Source organism: Myotis yumanensis, unplaced genomic scaffold (assembly GCF_028538775.1).
Source record: "Myotis yumanensis isolate MYYU_CA2020_CCGP unplaced genomic scaffold, mMyoYum1.0.hap1 SCAF_14, whole genome shotgun sequence".
In the NCBI taxonomy this organism is placed as follows: Eukaryota; Metazoa; Chordata; class Mammalia; order Chiroptera; family Vespertilionidae; genus Myotis; species Myotis yumanensis.
This window is the reverse complement of record NW_027223765.1, coordinates 42,612,898-42,633,437: the sequence shown is the minus strand read 5'-3', so window position 1 is coordinate 42,633,437 and position 20,540 is coordinate 42,612,898. Positions and strand designations below refer to the sequence as shown.

Sequence of the window (20,540 nt, the reverse complement as noted above, 5' to 3'; positions counted from 1 at the left end):
GCTCAGTAGATGCTAATCAGTTGTCCTGGCCACTCCACCGGAGGCTGTGATGTTTGTGGTTAAGAAGACAGGATCTGGACTCAGACTGCCCAGGTGTCAATCCAGTTGGCCACCTGCTAGCTGTGTCATCTCCATTGAGTGATTCAGCCTCCGTGAGCCTCAGCTTTCTCATTTCTCATTCCTACCTCCCAGATTGAATGGGAGGGGGCCATGAAACGGGGCACACAAAGTGTGGAGTCGTCCCACCTTAAGCTTTGTATTAGTGTGTTGGGGCTGCTGCAGCAAGGTTATCACCCACGGAGTGGCTTAAACACGGAAATTATTGTCCCACAGGTCCGGAGGCTACACGTCAAGGGGTCCGCAGGGTTGGTCCCTGCTGAGGGCTGCGACAGAGAATCCCGTCCGTGCCCCTCCCCAGCTCCTATTGGTTGGCTAGAAGCCGTGGCATTTCTCGGCTTGTGGAGCCAAGACTCCAGTCTCTGCCTTTGTCTTCACATGGGGTCCTCCCCGAGTGGGTGTGTCTGTGTCCAGATTTCTCCTTTTTATAAGGATGCCATTCATGGTGGATTAGGGTCTTCATCTTAACGAATTGCATCTGAATGACCCTCTTTTTGCATTCTGAGGTGCTGGGGGTTAGGACTTCAACATGAAATTTGAGGAGGCACAACTGCACTTATAACAGGATTCTGTGCATCTTTTTAAGGTTCCTTCCAGCTCTGAAGTCTCCCGAGGGGTTATTGAGGTCTGAGTGGCTTGGGCTGACCAAATACATGAACCTCTATGAGCAGGGGAAAGAGCACTGTTTTAGGAGTCAGAGAATGTGCCACTCAAAGGAAGTGCCTTGGTTTTATTTTACTTTTACAGTGTCTCTACTTGGTTGGATCTTGTCTACGATGACCGCCCCCTACACCTTCACCCCCATCTGAGCTAATTGTTGTGCAGATTGAAGAGGGTTGTGGTTGTAAAGACATGGAAACTCTCCAGGTTCTGCCTAGGTGCATTATTATTATCCTTATTATTCATAAGGAATAAAGGGAAATGCTGATTCCCACATGGGGATTCGGGCTGGTAATGGGGCCTCGCCTCTCCCCATCAAACGCAGAGCTGCTGCTGTGTTTCCCAAAGCTCCCTGTGTTGTGAGATCTGAGCAGACTTGATCTTTCAGGTGTAACTTAAATATTGTTTCCATTTTGAAGGCTGTCATGTGGTGTGTCTTCCATACTCCCCTCCCCCAGGCCCTGGGCTGCAGTATGTAGGCCGTAAGGGAACACTAGGAAGAAAGAGAGAGCCTGAAATGGATCCTGGGCTCTGGGCCTGTGTGGAGACAAAGCAGGATGTAAGTAAAACCATTACTTCTCCCTCCTGATCAAAGGCGGGATGGTAACCCCGCCCCTCCTCCTCACCACCCAGCAAGCAATTAACACAGCCTGGCCTCGCCTCCCAGGACCTGCTCTGGCTGATCAGTGGTGCCAAGTGGGAGGTCATGTGTGCCCAGGTGGGAGGATGCCCCCGTCTGCACATAGAATACATTATGAAACTCAGCGATGAAGGAGACACACAAGCCAACGTGGTTGTTGACGGATTACGCTTTTCATCTGCATTGGGTGGAGATGTGAGCTCAGAATGTGCCTCAAAGTAAAAGGTTAACATCGCAGGAATCCAGGAGAGTAGGGCCTCTTGAATTTTACAACCACCCGGAATCCTATGAAAGGCAGATCTGAGTCCTCAGGTCTGGGTGGAGCAGGAGAGTCTGCATTTTCTGACAAGCTCCCAGGTAGGCTTGCCAGACTGAAAGAGGGAGAGGAAAAAGCTGGCTTGCCCAGTTAACTTTGAATTTCCTCTGTTTTATCTGGCAACCCTCCTCCCAGGCGAGGTTAATGCTGCTGGTGTGTGGACCGCACTTTGAGTGGCAAGAGTGTACATCATCAAAACATAAAAATTGGATGAAAACACAAGGCTGAGTGAGTGGATGCACATCTGGTACAATTTAAAAACACGCTCATGGTTCACAGGATAGTCACACTACAACATGTTTCTCGGTTATTGGCAGAAACAGACCAATAGTGGCTAAGAATGAACATGCAGCTCTGGAAACGGGGTTCCCTGCATTCCCGGGCCCCGAGTTCGTGTTTGCTTCATGTATTTATTTGCTTAGTCACTTATTTACTGTTGGTAAATCCAAAGTGCACGTTGTGGCTTTCAGGGTAAAAGGGCCTGAGAGAGCTAAAGACAATGCAAAGTTGTATGCTGACCTGGGGATGGCTTATTTCGCCGCGTTCTGCCTCCCTTCCCAGCCTGCCCTTTGAAACGGAGGGGCCACCATCACTCCTCTTGCAGCTCAGGCCCTGACAGGTGATCTGCAGAGGAGGTGGGGGCCGGGGCTGAGGTTTACTCTGACATTTGACATGCAAACCCGAGGCTCTCTGTTCCTTTGAAGCTCAGAGAACTGGTTCCGGCTTCTTTGAGGCCACTGAGCCACCTGAGCAGCCACTGGCCCTGAGAGGCAGCTTAGCAATCATGGATTCCAGCCCCTGAATTCCACTGGTGGAGGGGCAGAGCTGTGGGGAACTTCCCCTCCTCTGAGCCCCTTTCCCCTTCTCTGGCTGCTCGGGGCTGCACTCTATAAGAGCTTTATCCCAGGGGGCTGCATGTGGTTGGAGTCAGGTTTTGAGGATGTTTTTCAGGGGCTTCTTTGTTTTGTTCTATTTTAAAGTAGAGCAGGATTATCTATAGTCCAAATCCTCCTTGCCTGTATTCTGTAACAGAAACCACTTCCCTTCTGTCCATCCATTCTGGAGACTGGGTTGAATCTAGTATCCATCTCTACCACAACTTTAGTATGCTTGCTTTAATTCATCAAAGACAGACACCATACTTTCCCAAATTAAATAGTGTGCCAGTAGTTTTATCCTACAAGTATAATATGCCAGGTCTGTGGAACACCACAGTCATTCAGAAACTAGAGGACAAATAGCCCTCTCTTGTCTAGCCTGTGTTATGCTTAGCTCTGCTACGGCTGTGAGTACGCATGGCATTGTCAGCTGAGATGTTCACAGGTTGTTCACTGTAGCACATTGGTGGGCTTCAATTTATGACACGCTTTCAAATAAGATCATTTCTCAGTGGTATGTCCCATGTATAGTTTAGTCTACAGTTAACTCATGATTCAGTTCTCACTGTAAGACAATGAAGTAAACAGGGTAAAACCCAATGTCCCTTTCCCTCTGCTCCCCAGCTGCACACTTCTCCCCAGAACAGTATAGATGTGCCCTTCGTGTGCACTTACAAATACACGCACATTTATAAGTCTCCTTTGTAGCGCACATGGGATCGTGCTACACTGATGCTTCCTGTGCTTTGCATTTTTCACTTAACAGTGTACCTTGGTAACATTCCATTTTAGTATATATGAGTCTACCTCATTCTTTTCTAATAGCTAGAGGAGTAGTCCATGGCATTCCCCTGCCAAGGTTCATTTAACTACCCACAGTTGGTGGGTATTTATATTATTTGCCATTTTTTGCTACGACAAATAAGACCGCAGTAAACAACCTTGTGTACATGTCTTTGGGCAGATGTGCCAGTATTGATGTAGATTAGAGACTCAGAATTTTAATTTTCTGCATCAGATGGATTTGATAAACTGATGAGAATAGGATTCGTTGCCAACTGGCAAATGTATTCCAACCTGCATCTCGAGTTTCTGGGCCCGCGCTGTCCTGTTGGAATAACTCAGGATTGCCTTCCATGTTTGCACTCTGCTGGCTGAGACTTCGAAAGCTGGAGCTGAGCCTTGTAGGTAGAAACCTCAGGGTTACAGTATTTAAATGCCTTGAAATGGTATGGACTTCACTGAGCAGAAAGCAGAAAAGAGAAGAATCAGGGGAGTTTCCCTGGTAAATGGCTTACCACCTCCGTAGTGAACAGAAGATGAGTCTGTTAGGAAAGGAGGTGGTCATTGTTTTCGAAAGTAACTTTTTCATCCCTGCGAAGGCAAATCTACAAAATAGTCAGAACTAAGAACCTAGTGAGTGTGCTGTGTTGACATGAATTTTGCTGCAGGTTTTAAAGTGTAACTAACAGGGTGTGGTGGGCAGAGTTTTAAAGATGTCTCCCCAAGACTTCCATCCCCAGGGAGTCAAACCTAATCTCTACGTGGGGTGAATTAAGGTTACTAATGAGCGTATCCGGGATTATGCAAGCAGACCCAGTGTAATGAAATGGGCCCTTGGGGTGGAGGAGGGAAGCAGAAGAGTCAGAGACCTGTGGAGGAAGAGGAAAGGGGGATGGGAGGGGAGGCGGAAGGAGAGGTCAGAGGGACACTATGTGTAAGCAGAGGCTTTCGAAGATGGAGGAAGGGTCCACGAGCCAGAGAATGCAAGGGACCTCCTGACGCTGAGGTTGACTCCCAGCCAACAGTCCACAGGGAACTTCCTACAGCTACAAGGAACTGAATGCTGCCAAGGACTCGAATGAGCTTGGAGGCAGATTCATCCCCAGAAGGTCCAGGAAAGACTGCCACCTGCCAACACATTGATTTTGGTCTTGGGAGACCCAGGGCAGAGAGATCAGAAAATTACTAAGTATGGGGTGAGTTTTCATGGCAACAATAGAAAACCAACCTCTATGAACGGACATCTATGCGTTGAATAGCAGAAATGTGCCCGTAGGGCAGGCTGGTGCATTGCTCACTTCCTAGCATCTGAAGTAAGGTGGGGACCAATGTTATAATATGAACAAGAGCTCACACTTTCTTAATGCCTACAACGTGAGTGGTGCTGTGCTCGGTGCTATAGGTGCATTCACTACCTTATTCTTTACAATAGCCCTACAAAGATGGGTACTTTTATCATCATCTACATTTTATAGATGAGAGACCAAGCCTAAGAGAGCTTAGGACCATAGGCAGGGGTCACATGGCTTATACATGGCAAGGCTGGGACTCAAACCCACACCTATGGGGCATACACCCAAGTCTATGCACAACACTATGTCACAGTGCACCACTGTGACACCCTTCCCTCCCCCCCATAAAATATGAGGCTAAATCACTGATATTTAAACTCCAGCTAAACATTCACATCCAGGAATTCCTTTTGTCAGATAAAGGCCCCCTGACCTTGTTCCAGTGCCCTTGGAATCCTATCCTATCGGATGCTGAGCAAGGAGGAAAAAAATCAAAGTTGGGCGGCCAAGGAAACAAGAGACTCCTCTCCCCTGCCCCCAGTTCTTCAAGCCAAAGCACAGTGCACACTCTTACATTTCTCTTCAAATCCTTGGAGGTCCCACTTGCTCTAGATTGTATCAGAGATTGCGCTCTCTTCCCTGCACCAGGCACTCAATTCCAGAGGTGTAAGTTGTGCTGGAGGCATTTTTATACCTTGGACATAAACATAAGGAGCCAAAAGGAGTATCAAGTGGAGCAAGTGTGGTGCATAACTGACAGTTTATCTGGGAAGGGCAATGTGCGGATTTGGTCTCAGTTGTCTGTACAGAAAGTGTGACCTCAAACCCAGCCAATGCAAAGTCTGAGCATGCAACAAACTCCTTCTTGCATTTATTCACTCACCTATCCAAACAATAAACAGATATGAACTGAGCTTCTCATGGGCCAGCGTTTGCATTGGAAGCTGAAGATACATTGATGAATAAGATGAGTTGCATGAATCTTCCAGGCTAGAGGAAGAAGAGTGGATAAGCAAGCAATTGCAGGCTGGTATGAGAAATGCTGTGGTGGAGAAGGTACTGGATGCCGTGAAAACATGTGGGAGAAATGCCAACCGCAGATTCAGAAACCAGAGGCAATGGCCCCTAAACTGGGGCCTAAAGGAAAAGTAAGAGTTAGCCAGATAAATATGAGACTGTCCCAGATGGAGGAATGTCATAATGGAGGTCTGATCTGGAAACGCATATGTCCATAAATTGATCTGGAGTATAGAAGGCAAAGCAGCAGAATGACAAAGGATTAGGCTGAAGATAACAGTAGGGACTAAGGTTAGAAAGGCTTTCTACCATTTCAAGGGGACTCAACTTTATTGTATGTAAACTTGGAAAGCAATGGGGAGTGGGGGGAGCTGATCAGAAACATGACCAGATGCGGGTGCTTTAGACAGATCTCGCTGGTGGAAGAGTTAGAAAGGGGTGAGGGAAACCACGGGGAGGCTAGAGAATGTGGTATGTGTAAAGCAGAGTGAGATTAGGGATGGAGAAAGGCAGCGAGATTCCATGGATATCTGGGAAAGAGTCAAAGGGATTTGGTGGCAGGGTGGAGGGAAAAGGGAGTCTAGGATGACAGCCAGGCCTGCCTTGGCTGAATCATCATCCAAATATCATTCTGGCTGACAGGCCGAGCTGTGGTCTGCAGAGGTGAGAGAGGATTAAGTCTGTCGTGTGTGGGGGCCCGAGAAGGGGGGGATCAGCCAGGAAGCACATCTTCCTCAGCTGCCCTCAGCTGCCTGGGGCCGAGCGCCGTGTGGATGGTGTCGGGACTTCTGAGCAGATGATGCCTCCTGATTGTTTGGAATATGATGACAGAAGAATAAAAGCTTTCAAGAAAACAAAGTCCCAATCCCTTAACAAAACAGGAAATGACATGCAGTTTCAAAGGTTCTCTTTCTGTCCGGGGCCCTTGTTTTCAGCCGAGAAGAATGCCTTTCCTTTTGAAGGTGCCGTGCAGGTTGCTCTGTGGGCCCCGGGAGGGGTCAGTGCAGCTATAATCTGCCCACCTCATGTGCCCCAAGGCTCTGTGATGTCTTAACAGGGGTCTTGACTCTTGGTATTGACATTTCACGTCAGGACTGCCAGTCAGCTGGGAGTTGGCTCTGGGAAGAGCCGGCGAGCCTAGGGCTTAGTAGCATGTGCTTGGTTAAACACCTGTGGCTGCTATGACCACATGACTGAGACCTGACACAGGCTGATGCGTCAGGACCACTCAGATCCACTTGCACAGTGATGGGCCTGCAGCCCATTTCTTATTACTATGGTTCTGCAGCAAGGAAGGGAGCTTTTCATGAGCAAGTATATGAAATGCACTCAGTGCCTAGCAATGGTATCCAGCTACCATCTACTGCTTGGTTCTGCACATAATCTGCCTTACTCTTTTCTGATATTAGCAGCCAGATTTCCTTTGGTGAATTCCGTTCAGTTCTGGACAGTTTACCTTTTTGCCCAGCACTGTGTCAGATAAGGACACATGACTCAAGCCAGCCAATCAGAATCCTCTACCTCACCCCCAGACTTGATCACTCAGAGAGAGTTATCCCTTGGGCCACTATGATTGGTCCAGGGATGGAAACATGACCAGTTAGACCAATGAGTGTCAGTTCTGAGACTGGGTTAGGACTGTTTGGAGAAAGAAATGCTTGTTCTGTGGAGCCATAAGCTGGCATAGTGATGTTTGGGGTGCCCTGAGCTACAGCACGAGGCGAGGCCTGCCTGAGAAGGATGTAAAAAAAGGAGAGGAAAGAAGAGAGAGAGAGAGAGAGAGAGAGAGAGAGAGAGAGAGAGAGATACATACCCTTGGGGATCCTTGTTTGATTTCCTGAATCAATCTTGCCTAAAGCCAGACTAGTCCTGAATAATTCAGTTACAAGAACTAATAAATGTCTTTTTTAGTAAGCCGGTTTGAGTCCTGGTGAATAGAAATTGTGTCCATTATTGAGTCCTGGTTCAAGTCAATTTAGCAATTATTTGAGATCTATGATGGGAGCTATACCTCGGAGCTGCAGGGGACACACAAGGCATGATATAATCACAGCCATGATTATTGTTCCATTCATTGGGCATTTCCCATTGTCAGACACTCCTCAGGGCTTTACGCTCATTACTTTATTTGATCCTTTGAGCAGACCTTTGAATTACTTGCACTTTTCAGAGGAGGAAACCTAGACCCAGAAAGATTAAGAAATATATCCAATATAACAATAAGAAGAAAAAATAGCTAGTCACTGAAGAGGTAGGCTATGGGTGTGGTCTACTAAGGCTCCAAAGCCTGTGCTCTCGATTTCTTTGTGAATATCCCATTTTTACATGAGAGCAACTAATTTGAATTCTTTTAAAGACTCAGCAGGGCAGACAACCAGCCTGTGTAACGGAAATGGTCTTGGCGCTTTCTTTACCATCTCGGCCTTAAAGCTGTGCAGGATTTGGGGGGCTGAGTCTGGGCCTCCCTAGGAGCAGGTCCCACAACAAGGATGCAGTACAAGCATTTATTTGGGATGGGACCCCAGAAAACATCAGTAGGTCTTGGGACAGAGGAGTGGGACAGGGAAGGCCAATAAAGGGGTGTTCTCAAGTCATCACTGGGTGACTGGTGACTGGAGCTTACTCCTGCAGGGGGCACCCAGTGTCAGACACGTGCCACAGAGTCACCTGCTCGAGGGTGAGGGACTGGGTATGTGTGCACACCCTCCTGTCAGTCACTGGCTGAGGGCTGCTCCACAAGCCTGTGCACGGTGGGCCTGGGGGCCAGAGAAGCCCTCAGGCAGCGACAGGCCATGGTCAGCAGTTGGAGGGGGCGGGACACCCAGAGTGGCAGTGTGAGAGGGGCAGAAGGAAGCAGCCAGTGCCGGCCACTGCACTGGCAAGAGTGCAAGGGACCCTTCAAATGTCCCGTCTACCCCCGCAAATAGGGGTGGGTGGCGAAGACTGTCCCATCAGAATAGGTTCCAACACATGGCTCTGGTCTCCTGCTTGTGCCAAAGCAGGAGTTGAGGCTGGAAAGAGATGTGAGCTCCTGTCAGGAATGCCTGCTCACCGCGCTCGCCTCTCGAGGATCTGCCTGTCAATTACAGAAAGATCTACGAGATTCCGTTCTCCCCCATTATCTTCCACCGGGGTCTCCAGTGGCAACTCTGCAACCGTTTTCTGCAGAGTGGTTCAAATTGTTTTATATCTCCTTAGCTGCCAAGTACAATGTCATAAGCAATAAATAAATAAATTGTTGGCCTATATGGAAAGCATATTTTGTCCAGATGCGTCCTTGAAACTTCAGCCCTGGAACATGGAAGTCAGATTGAAAACCACATTCTCAAAGTTTTGGGGGACGGAGGCTCACATGGAAACATCGTTTGATTGGCAGGTGCTGCCACCCAGCACCCGACGTGTGTCCTGCAGCAAAGCCAGGCAGTGCGCCTCTGAAAAGCCAGGCGTGTGAGTTTTTCATTTCAGTGTGGCTGCTCACTGGACCGGCCAGGGGCAAAGGCAGAATCAAGCTTGAAGGGTTGCTCAGCACACGTGCTGAGATCTGTGTGTTCCTCCTGATCTCCTCCTGACCAGCTGGGTTGTAGCAAACCTTCGTCATCAAGACAGCTAAGGCCAGCGCCCTTGTCTGGGGCATGAACAGTTCCCAGCGACATTGTCCTTTGCTGCATGCAGAGCGTGAGGCCACAAGGGGAGGTAGCCAGGAAGAGGAGGGAGACCTGGATGACTGAAAATCTCACACATAGATGCTCTGTGTGTTTCTGCTGCTTAGCCAGTCCCGAGGCCTGAGACAGAGGGGGCATTCCGAGAGAGAGCTGCAGCTAGTGGGTGGGTGACCCAGGAAAGCAGATATGGCTTCAATGGCAGAGTCACCAAAAAGGCTCACAATGGTATAGGCTGCCAGTGTCAGCTGGCTGGAAGTGTGTGTAAATGTAATCTTTATTGCTTTTTTAAAGTAAAAGTATCCTATATAATAAAAGGCTAATATGTAAAATCGACTGAACGGTGGAACGACCAATCGCTATGACGTGCACTGACCACCAGGGGGCAGACGTTCAACGCAAGAGCTGCTTTCTGGTGGTCAGTGCTCTCCCACAGGGGGAGCGCTGCTCAGCCAGAAGCTGGGTTCAGGGGTGGCAAGCACAGCAGCTGTGGTGGCAGCCTCTCCCACCTCCGCGGCAGCACTAAGGATGTCCGACTGCCGGCTTAAGCCATCAGTTGGACATCCCCCCTAGCACTCCTGGACTGTGAGAGGGCGCAGGCTGGACTGAGGGACCCCCCAAGTGCATGAATTTTTGTGCACTGGGCCTCTAGTATGCTCATAAAAAGACAGGCTAGAGATTCATGAAGTGAAAATGAAAGGTCCCTCTTCAATGCCCCCCAATCCAGCCCTTCTTTGTCCTTCCAGAGATTCTTCCAGACTTATCCGCACACACACAAACACAACATATTTTTACAAGAAGTGAGCTTATTGCCCCAGCTCAATTGGTTGGAGTGTCACCCCATACACAAAAGACTGCAGGTTTGACTCCTGGTCAGTGCACATAACTATGCTGGGTGCGTACGGGAGGCAACAGATGGATGTTTCTCTCTCACATCAATGTCTCTCTCTCTCTCTCTCTCTCTCTCTCTCTCCCTTTCTCTCTCTCTCCCCCTTCCTCTCTCTCTAAAGTCAATAAAGCATCCTTGGGGAAGGAAGGAAGGAAGGGAGGGAGGGAGGGAGGGAGGGAGGGAAGGAAGGAAGGAAGGAAGGAACTTGTACTATGTAAATTACCCCCTTTTATACTTCACGGATTTGGGACATCTTTCCACACCAGTATAACCCTTGTTGCTGCTTGTGGTGCTCTTTTGATAGATTACAGTAATTTGTTACACTTTTCCAGGGGACTTCCCAGAGTGCTTCCAAACTTGCCAGCCCGTGGTAAGCAATCGAAAATGCTGCCAGCTGATGGCTCATATTATTATTTCCAGCAGGAGTAGTGTTTTATTATTTTACCTCTTGAATTCAATAGAATTAAAGTGAAGAATGGAAGAAGTCAGAAAAATGATTACAGAAATAGTGATTTTAGATATATATATATATATATATATATAATTTTTGGATATATGTATGTATGGAGATATATATATATATATGTGTGTGTGTGTATATATATATATATTTATATGAAACATGTGTATGTGTAAAGTGTAATAAAATTCAAGATAGATAATTGTTTAAGTAAAACTAGATGTCACTTCTATACCTGAGTTACTTGTCTTGAATGAATTCCTTCACTCACCAGCCAAGATTTAATGTTAGGCTTGTATGCATTCCTTGACTGGCAGCCCAGCTCAGTAGCTAAGTGTGAGGCTCCTGCAAGATATTACAGATGATTAGGAATATAGGCTGTGGGCTCAGATACCAACTTCGATGCTTGCAGACTTAGTCAGTGTGCTTACCTCTCTCTGTGTCTCAGTTCCCACATTTCTCAGAGCAAATGATGACATGTATGTCCTAGTGTCATTGATGGGACCAAAGGAGAGAGGATGTAGGGGCCCTTTGCCTGGCACTAAGTACTTGCTCAGCAAACAGGGGTTGTCAGTAGTAGGAAGAGGAGCGTGCTCACCAGACAGCTGACAGCTGTCAGGTGTGTACACTGTATGCGATACATGAGATCCACATAAATACCCCCCTTTACGCATACTCATTGTCTTCCCCCAGCTAGGTAGTGGAGAAGGAATCATGGAAAATAAAATGAGAGTAAAATTATTTTTAAAGTCAATAGTCAACTAAAACGATTCCAAAATGCCTCAGAGGTTGTCGCAAACCATCATCTGTTCTAGACCAGAAACAGAACCCGATTTCCAGTTGTAGATGATAAATAAACACAGTACACTGCCCTTTACGAGGAGGGGCTATTTTTTTAACCCACGCAGATGTGTCCTATTTACATTGAAGCTGTCATACAAATTAGCCGAGGCCCGCAGACTCTGAAAGAAGGCAGGCTCCGCGCCCCGAAACGTTCACAGGAGTGGGAAATGGCGCGCCCACTGCTCAGAGCTGTGGTCGCACAGGCCTAGTAGGTATTGATTGGGGAAAACCGAAGAGCTTTTCCAGGCCAGCAAGCGCGTTGGCTGACCACGCAGGCTTTGAAGCTAACCTGCAAGGCTGGGTACAATGAAATGCAGTGGGGTTGGGAGCCGCTGTGATTTTGACCTTGTTTTTTTGCAATCTGTGAAAAGTCTGAAATCTTTAACAGATACGAAAATCACTTTCCTTGGTCCTTGGCAGATTGAGTCTGAATTAAAACGCCACTTAGAGCACAAAGGGTGATCCCCTGTTTCTCTTAGTGTAAGATTTTCTTGGCCAAATACTTGCTGGGCTACACGTCTCATTCAGAGGCCTTATCCCACCTTGTGGACGGGCTGTCAGAGGGAGAATACGGAGGGCTGGGCCTCGATGTCAAACAAGTGAGGGCCAGAGGGTAGTCAGGTTCCATGTGTTACAATCCATTCCACATGATAAAGAGATAAGGAAGGTTCAGAGAGGTGAGATGGGGCTCAAGGTCCCTCAGCGAGGCCTGAGTCTAGAATCCAGGACTCAAGGCTTCTGCTTAATGCTCCTTCCACTGATCATGTGACTTCCAGATCTTTCTTGTGGGGGACACACATGTAAACACTTTAAAGGTAACCTCCCATGACTGATCTTTGGAGAGGCAGCAGAGCCCTGGTTGTGTGAATAGGGAGAGGCATTTGGGTTCTAGAAGAGCAATCCATTAATTTTCTATGGACTGGACCTGCAGGGCCAGCCTCTAGTGACAGCCGGGGACTTAGAGAATGGCACACACAGGTCCCTGCCCTCCAAGCGGTGAGGGCAGTGTCACATTCAGTGTCCCCTGAGAGACCCAGAGGAAGGATTTGGGACTAGAAAGAGGGTGGCTTTTCAGTTCTACCGGGATAATTCAAAGAGATTAATTTGACCTGGGTCTTGAAGGGGTAAGCAGGGTTGTACTTGACACTGCATTCATTCATTCATTCATTCATTCCCTTGAAATTTACTTCTTGCCTGTCTTTGTGGCGGCTAAACAAACAGTAAAAATAGAGCTATAAACATACTCTGCCCTCGGGGACTTTACATTCTCTTGGGAGGGGTCAGAAATTAAACAGGTAAATAAATGAATAGGTAAGATGATTTTTAGATAGCGATACATGCAAAGAGGCAAATGAGGTGATGTGGTGGACAAGCCCAAGGGTGAGGATGCGGCCTCAGATAGAACGGTCTGCTGTGGGATGTGGCCCTGGGCTGAGAAGGAGCAGCACACAAAGAAGGCCCGGGAGCTGGAGGAAGGCGGCGGGAGAAGTTGTGCAGGTGGGCAGCAGCCCGTTTGCAGGGGGCCGGTTGTCTAGGGTCAGTAGATTGAATGTCCTTCTTAAAGAACTAGGGAGCCTTGGGAGGTGGTTGAGCAGGAGAGTGCCGTGCGGCAAGAGTGAGGAGGCAGAGAAGCATAAGCGTCACCAAGTGGGGAGGGGAGTGCCGAGGTGGATGGACTCCCAGAATGCCAGGCAGTCCACCTGGGCTCTGCCAGGCTTTTAGGAACGTAGACAGGCAGAAGGAAAAGAGAACGCGATCCTTTGTTTTACAATAAGGAAACTGAGGCTCAGAGAGTCAACACGTGTGGCCAGCTTGGGCAGTGGGAGGGCTGGGCCGGGACTCAGGAGGTGGGACTCCGAATCCTGAATGTCTGCCCTGCCCACCTCCTCTGTCTCCTAACCCACAAGCATATCTTCCCAGGACTTGCATTTAAAATCTGTTCCCCATCAGGCATCTCGGAGAGGGCTTTTATGATTTGTTTTTAGTAGTGTGTTAAAAGGCAGTCACCTTGAATGACTTCTGCTTGACAGAAGTGTCAGTATTGTCACCACCTACTCCGAGGAGCCGCAGCACAGGCCCGCGGTGCCCTGGCTGCATGAAGAACGGGGGAAGGCAAAGAGCTGCTCACCAGAACTGGGATTTAGGTTTAGGGGTGCCCTGACTCCGATCCTGAGAAAGTTCTTTCTTCACTCTGGACCTGCAGTCTTTTAGGTATAAAACGAGAGGATTGGGACATAGGCCTTAATAAAAAGTTACTTTGAATCATTTTGAACCAAACAGATTGTTTGTTGCAGGACTTCTCAGAGCCTTTACTGTGCTGATGAGCACTGCCAGGCTCAAGAGGGAAATAGTCTGATGCACATGGCCCTGGAATGCTTCTGAGGGGGGACACCTCCCAAACCCGTGCTCCCCAGGACACTCTCAGGGAACTGGTCTCGGAGAGAAGCCTGAGGTTCTGAGACACTGAGATCAAAGGGAGCCTCCCTTCATGTCTCTGATCCACTTTACTCATCAGTGGCTCAGAGTGGCAGGTTGTTCGGTGTCTTGGTCGTGTGCCCCCTCCCCTCCCCACTTTCACCCCCCCCTGCTGCTCCGGTCCAGTGACCCACAAAGACTGCCTCCCGAAGGAGCCTGAGGACAGACACGGCTTCTGGGTGTCGGAGCCACTGGGAGCCCTTTGTGTGCGCCAGCCTCTTCCTGGTGCCTGGGCCGCAGCAGCCAGTTCTCACGAGCGGGACCGTGATGCCCTCTTTTGGTAGACAAACTCCAGCCCCAGTGGTCTCTCCTTCTCCCTGGGAACTTCCCCTGGACACTTTTTCAAGGTGACCTAGGGGGCAAGAGCCAGTGTGATGCGTCCCTGAGGCCTTCTACATGACCGTTCCCATCATGCTAATGTCTGCTACTTATTGAGCACTTACTGTGAGCCAGGCGGTGTATAAAGAGATTTGCCTGCACTAACTCATAGTGCCCTCAGCAGCCCTATGAGGTGTGGACTCTGTATCATTCCTCCTATGCAGACGAGGACGCTGACGCTTGGTCAGGCTCAGTAACTTTCCAAAAGTCTCCAGCCGGTTCATGGGGAGCCGGAAGTCCCACTCGAGTCTGTCCCCCAAGCCTGTGCATTTGATCATTGTACTGCACTGGCTCTGTAGATATTTAAGTGAATGAATGAACAAATGAATGAAGGAACAAATGAACACCCCTCTCTTACCCCCAGCTTCTAGAAGCATGCTTGGCCCTGGGCCACCACCTTCTCAGGGCCTCATTATCTCTCTCTGTCTTGCCACCCACCCCCCATCAGGGTGCAGGGGGCACTGTGTAATTATGGGGCACGGCAGCTACCTGCCAGCAGCCGCCGGAACTTCCTGCCGGGAGCCCACATCCATCCACCCCTCGCACACCGCAGGGCGAGGAGGCTCAGCTGGATCTGAGTCAGCCGGGCTCCCAGCCTGTTGAGTTTTATGTGCCACTGCTGGGATTCTCACCAAGCGGAGGGCAGCTGTTCGGGGATTGAAACATGAAGAAAGATGGGCTGAGATCAGATAAGCATCTCTTCCCCAGCAGACGTACCTCCCAATTTGCAGGCCTTTGTTATATTACTAGCAGTAAAGGAATGTTGAAATGGAGCTCTAGCCTTGATCTGAATTATAATCTCTGAAGCTATATTTAAGTCTACCTAAAGATATTTCAATTTGCTATCTTTCTTTTTTTCCCCTCTCCTTGGCTCAGAGCGCACTTGTATCCCTGCAGAACACAGAAAGCCAGGACGTATTTCTTAATGTTTTACATTACAGCTGTAAGTCCTTCTTATCCTTTGATAATCATATTTTAACTTTTAGTCAACGTACTTGTGGGTGTGCCTGTGTCTGTGTTGTATATAAGTTCACATTTATACGAACAGCATTAGCTCCTTTTATCTTTTTTTTCCTCCCAAAGCCATACTTGTAAGACTACATTCAGCAGCGGATTAATCCCCAAATAACTTAGTTCAGCTTTCGCAGCTGCTGCCAAACAGCCTCTCTCCGGGGCGGGTGTAGACTGTGTGGTGGTTATAATTAACAAGACTTTGGGGGGCAGGGAGTATAGCATGGGGGATGAGAACTGGGCAGGGAGGTCACCAACTGCTGGTGAACAGTGCCAGCAGAAGGATCCTCGGAGACTGTTGTTGGAGGAGGACAACTTGGGGGGCCCGGGAGGGGGTTCCTTCAGCAATGGACCAGTGCTGAGCAGAAGACAGAGGAAGCAGATGAGCTGGGGCAGCCTCTGTGTGTGTGTGTGTGTGTGTGTGTTTATGTGTGTGTCTGCCTACATGTAGGTGAATGTGTAGGTGTCTGTATGTGTCTTGGATGGGAGGGAGCCTATCTTTCAAGTGTACGTTTTAGCGTTAGACTGTGTTTGAAATATCATTTGTCACTTGTTACCTCTGTGACTTTGGTCACAGTACTTACAATTGGCCTCACAGTGCCTCGGTTTCCCATTCTGAAAATGGAGAATAATTCGTTACTCAGCAGATATTGGTTGGGTGCCTACTCTCTACCAGGCACTGTTCTAGGCACCAGGGATGCAGCAAGAAACAAACAAAAAAGTACCTGCCCTTCTGAAACTTCTGTTCCCCTGGGGGGAAACGAAGCTCACAGGGAGGGTTATTATAAGGATTAAAAGAGACTGTGCATAGAAAATGCTTAGCCCTCTATCTGGCACGGAAGATTTTGGTAAAAAGAACAAATGTTCTTATTTTTTAGGTTATTTTTACAAAACAATAACACACTCCCCACCCTCCACCCCACAAAAAACAAGTCTTGAGTCTAAATTCCATCACTTTATTTTAAAAATTGATTTTCTTTAGGAAGTAACACGAGAGTATGTGGGGAAAAGATGATCTGTGTATGTTTTGCCAGGTCAGTCAAAACAGTCCATCTTTGCCCCAGACATCTCGAAGGATAAAGATGCTTCTTGAATGGACTTTAGCCAAGGCAGGTCAGCGCCCAGGTGACAGCTCAGACACGACAAACTGGAACAACGCAGAAAGGAATGCGTGAAGGGGTTGGATTAAGAATCGCGGGGCAATTACCTTCTGCAAACTGATATGCAGGAGAGAGACACAGGCCCACCTTGTTACCCAGAAGCACAATAAGCGAAACTTCACTCTTACAGAAGTGCAGGATAGGCACTCTCCTACGTAAAAACGAGTTGTTATTAACATAAGGGCGGGTTGTGAAGTTGGTTTGGAATGTGGGCCTCATTTCCCACTAAACTGGGGTGCATGGACTGATCCTCACGTGTACTAGCACACACTGTATTCTTCCCCCTGCCTAGCCTCTATGGCAGCGATGGGAATGCACTGAGGGGGCCATTGCCCTGTACCGACCCAGTGCCAGTCTGTACCAATTTTGTAGGGGTTTCCCTTATCCAAAAATTCACTATCAGTGGCTGGTGGTTCAAAGATTGCAGAAAAGCCAAAGTTGTCATAACATGAAAACATTCAGGAATTAATTGACCACCTATCAAGTTAGTCTCACTTAGACACCTTCCCTACTTCGTGCTGGGCCTCCCACTGTGTTGAGAGTCCATTCTTTGTGAATCTGTCTTTTCTGAATGATCCAGCATCCAGAAATACAGTGAAAATATACATTACTTACAAAATGAAGTAGCAAATTTTTCAAATTTTGATCTGTACACCTGACTCCCAATCCATTTATCAAGTTGATGTTGGAAATCCAGTTTGTGTCACATGCAAATTCATTAACAAATGAAGGTAACTTGTTATCCATTAAAAAGAGATGGGGCTTCAAAGTGAATGATTGGATGTTAGAGGCTTATGACAGATCCTTGGGAAAGTGGAACAAGGTTCCATAGTTTTGTTAATGTCATGCTCTTTCTTAATGACTGTGCTGATGAAAGTGAAGGATGTCATATCATGCACTCAGACAACCAGGTTAAGACAAAATAGGCCAAGTAAATCAACACTTACTTTCTAAAAACTAGTGAGTTGCTGAAATTGTAACCCATGTTTTATTAAAAAATCACACACACACACATTATATATATATATATATATATATATATATATATATATATATATGCATTTCCAAAAATTTTAGTCTCATTTTTAAAGATAAAGTCCCAAATTTTAGTCTCATTTTTAAAGATAAAGTCCCAAATCTCTTCTCCGCTATTTACTATGATATTTTGGTCCTTGGCAAAGGGGTGCACTTCTCCAGGTCCCAGTTTTCCTCCAATAAGGAGTAACTAGTGTATTTGCATTGGGAAGGGTCTTGCTCCAGATGATCACTGTTCATGCACTCTGGATTAGGAGCAGTGGGCAACATGGGAACCAAGTATCCATCAGTGTAACTACCTCCCTGTCTACACTGGTGATGTGTAATCTTTTCAAGGTCCTGGACCCCTTGGATGGGGAACATGATAACTAGGAAGCCTCTCTCTAAAAAATGCACAAAAGAAATTTTAAGGGGTTCATCTATCCTTAAGGTGTCTATCCATGGATCATAGATATCAAATCATAGATATAAACCACCTTTGATCTGTACCCCTGACTCCCAATCATATGTTATTTATTTCACACACACACACACACACACACACACACACTCCTACTAAGAGCCAGAGTAGTTTATATCTTGTTTTCTTTGTTGTTGTTGTTGCTGATTGTGATCCTATGGGGTATGTGGTATTGTCCTAATTTTTAAAAAATATATTTTTATTGATTTCAGAGAGGAAAGGAGAGGGGGGTAGAAACATCAATGATTAGAGAGAATCATTAATCAGCTCCTTCCTGCATGCGAGACCATAACCCAGGCATGTGCCCTTGAGTGGAACTGAACCTGGTACCCTTCAGTCTGCAGGCCTATGCTCTATCCCCTGAGCCAAACCAGCTAGGGCTTGTCCTAATTTTAACATATGGAAAAACTGAGCATTGAGAAATTTAGGAAACGCACTCAAGGTCATAGTAAGTGCCTACTCTTGCATTTCAAATACTGGGGGTTCCCAAGGTGTAACCCTCACTTTTTCTATAACATTAATTCAACTCTATATGTTCACATACTATGCTAACTTTTTTTCTTAATAAGTAACTTTTACAAAGTCTTTCCTTATTGCACAAGAAATGCATATTTGTGGTAAAACAATTACACATTTAACTCTTCACTTTTGAAGTGCTCCCCATTCTTCATTTTTTTCATTTTAGACTGAAGAGAGAGGAGGTGTTATTATTCTTTTCATTTTATAGACGCTAAAATGGAGGTGCTGTGACTTAAATGACCTGCCAAGATCAACCGACCTGTTGGCAGCTCATGGATGCTCTAACGCAGGTTGCCTGGCCTGGGCCTTGAGCCTGTGCATGGGGCCATGCTGCCCTCTCACACCCCACCCTACTTTTGACATCGCTTTGACCCCCTTCATCCTGTCCACAAAGGCTCCTTTATCATTGTATGTCCACAGTCACTTTTTTGCTTACCCTAGCATCCCAGAGTCTGGAGGGCATTAGCGAGTTTGGCTTTCATTATTGTTTCCACATATCTTGAAACCCAGAGACCTAATATTTATAGTAAAAACTGCTTTGCATTCATAATTCAGAGTCCCATTTTATTTAAAATTTAACACTCACTTTTCTCTAAATATTTTATTTTCAATATTAGATGGTGACTGAAATCTGATTTTACTATGAATGGCAGTCACAAATTTCTAGAAAGATCAGCCTGTCCTGTAATAAGGTGAAAATTAATGAGTAAATTATTATAGCTGACCCTATGCCAAGTACTCTACTAAGTATCTTCTGTGTACTAACTTGTGTGATCTTCCCAATAAACATAAGAGGTAGGAATTATTGTTATCTTCGTTTTGCAGATGAAGATACCACAGCACAGAGAGGCTGAGTCCCTTGCTCAAGATTGTAGCACCAATAAGGAATATGTGTGCAAATCCCTCCCAGTTTGGTAAAATTCAGCTTGATGATATAGTTGCAAGTGCCTTGAAAAGAGAACCACATCCTAGAACAGGCTTTACAGACCCTCTTCTATCTAACATTGCATTTGCTAGAATTTTGAATCCACAAGATGATTGATGCTCATAATGGTTACCTCAAGGCAGAATAAGATTTTGAAAAATCGTCTCAGTCATCGAGGAAATGTCAGTACCAAGGAAGTAGTCAAGGATGTGTTCTTAAAAGTATTTAAAAAGTCTCATTCTCAGTCTGATCGCTAATCCTATTATTTGCCTTGAAAAAACTTTGTCTGATAATATCCCTTCAAACAAAACACCTTGATCCTATCGGAAAATAGTTTACTGTATCAGTATACATATAATTTTGATCTCGGTGTTGACCTAAAAATATTTAGGGAGAAATTTAAAAATTTAACTTTACAGGAAGGTAATCCATTTTTAAAAGGGGGGTTCACTTTGGCGAAAATTATTATTAAATAAAAATAAAGGGTTGAGATGCTTAATCTGTGACTAAAAGACACCCATTGATGGGAGGAGGGAAAAGCACAAAAACTTTGTCAGTCAGACCTGCCTTACATCCATGACAATACCAACCTTCTTGTTTACCGTGTGCACTTGCTGACTGACCATAACAGTGTGAGCAGCACGTGTGTGCAGAGCCCCACCCATGAGCCCGATGGACCAACACTGCAGGAAAATTTCTCTGAAATTTTCAAGAGTACATTTCTGTGCCATATTTTCTCATGAAAATAGAAACCCAGGTAAGTCACATGGCAACAAAAATTTCATTATTTCCTTTGTAAACACATAGAGGCATACATACTCCTGTATGTATGTGACTTTCAGGGTAAAAATATCTTTTTTTCCAGTCAAGGAAAATATTGAGCCTCATCTATTTCTGAACCGCTGAGTCTTAAGAGTCAAACACCTCTAAATTCATATGCGATGTGTAACAAGCAAACCCCCCTCTCCCTTCCTTTCTTCACCGGACCCCCAACAGGCTCTCTGACACACGGGGATGGCGTAG

The 20,540-nt window shown here is 46.6% G+C and overlaps 1 protein-coding gene across 5 annotated transcripts in view; it reads left to right on the top strand.

The window, feature by feature from the left end:
- Positions 1-20,540, top strand: part of ERC2 (ELKS/RAB6-interacting/CAST family member 2) — an 882,521-nt gene that overhangs the window by 726,811 nt on the left and 135,170 nt on the right. The gene's annotated exons all lie outside the window — the stretch shown is intronic.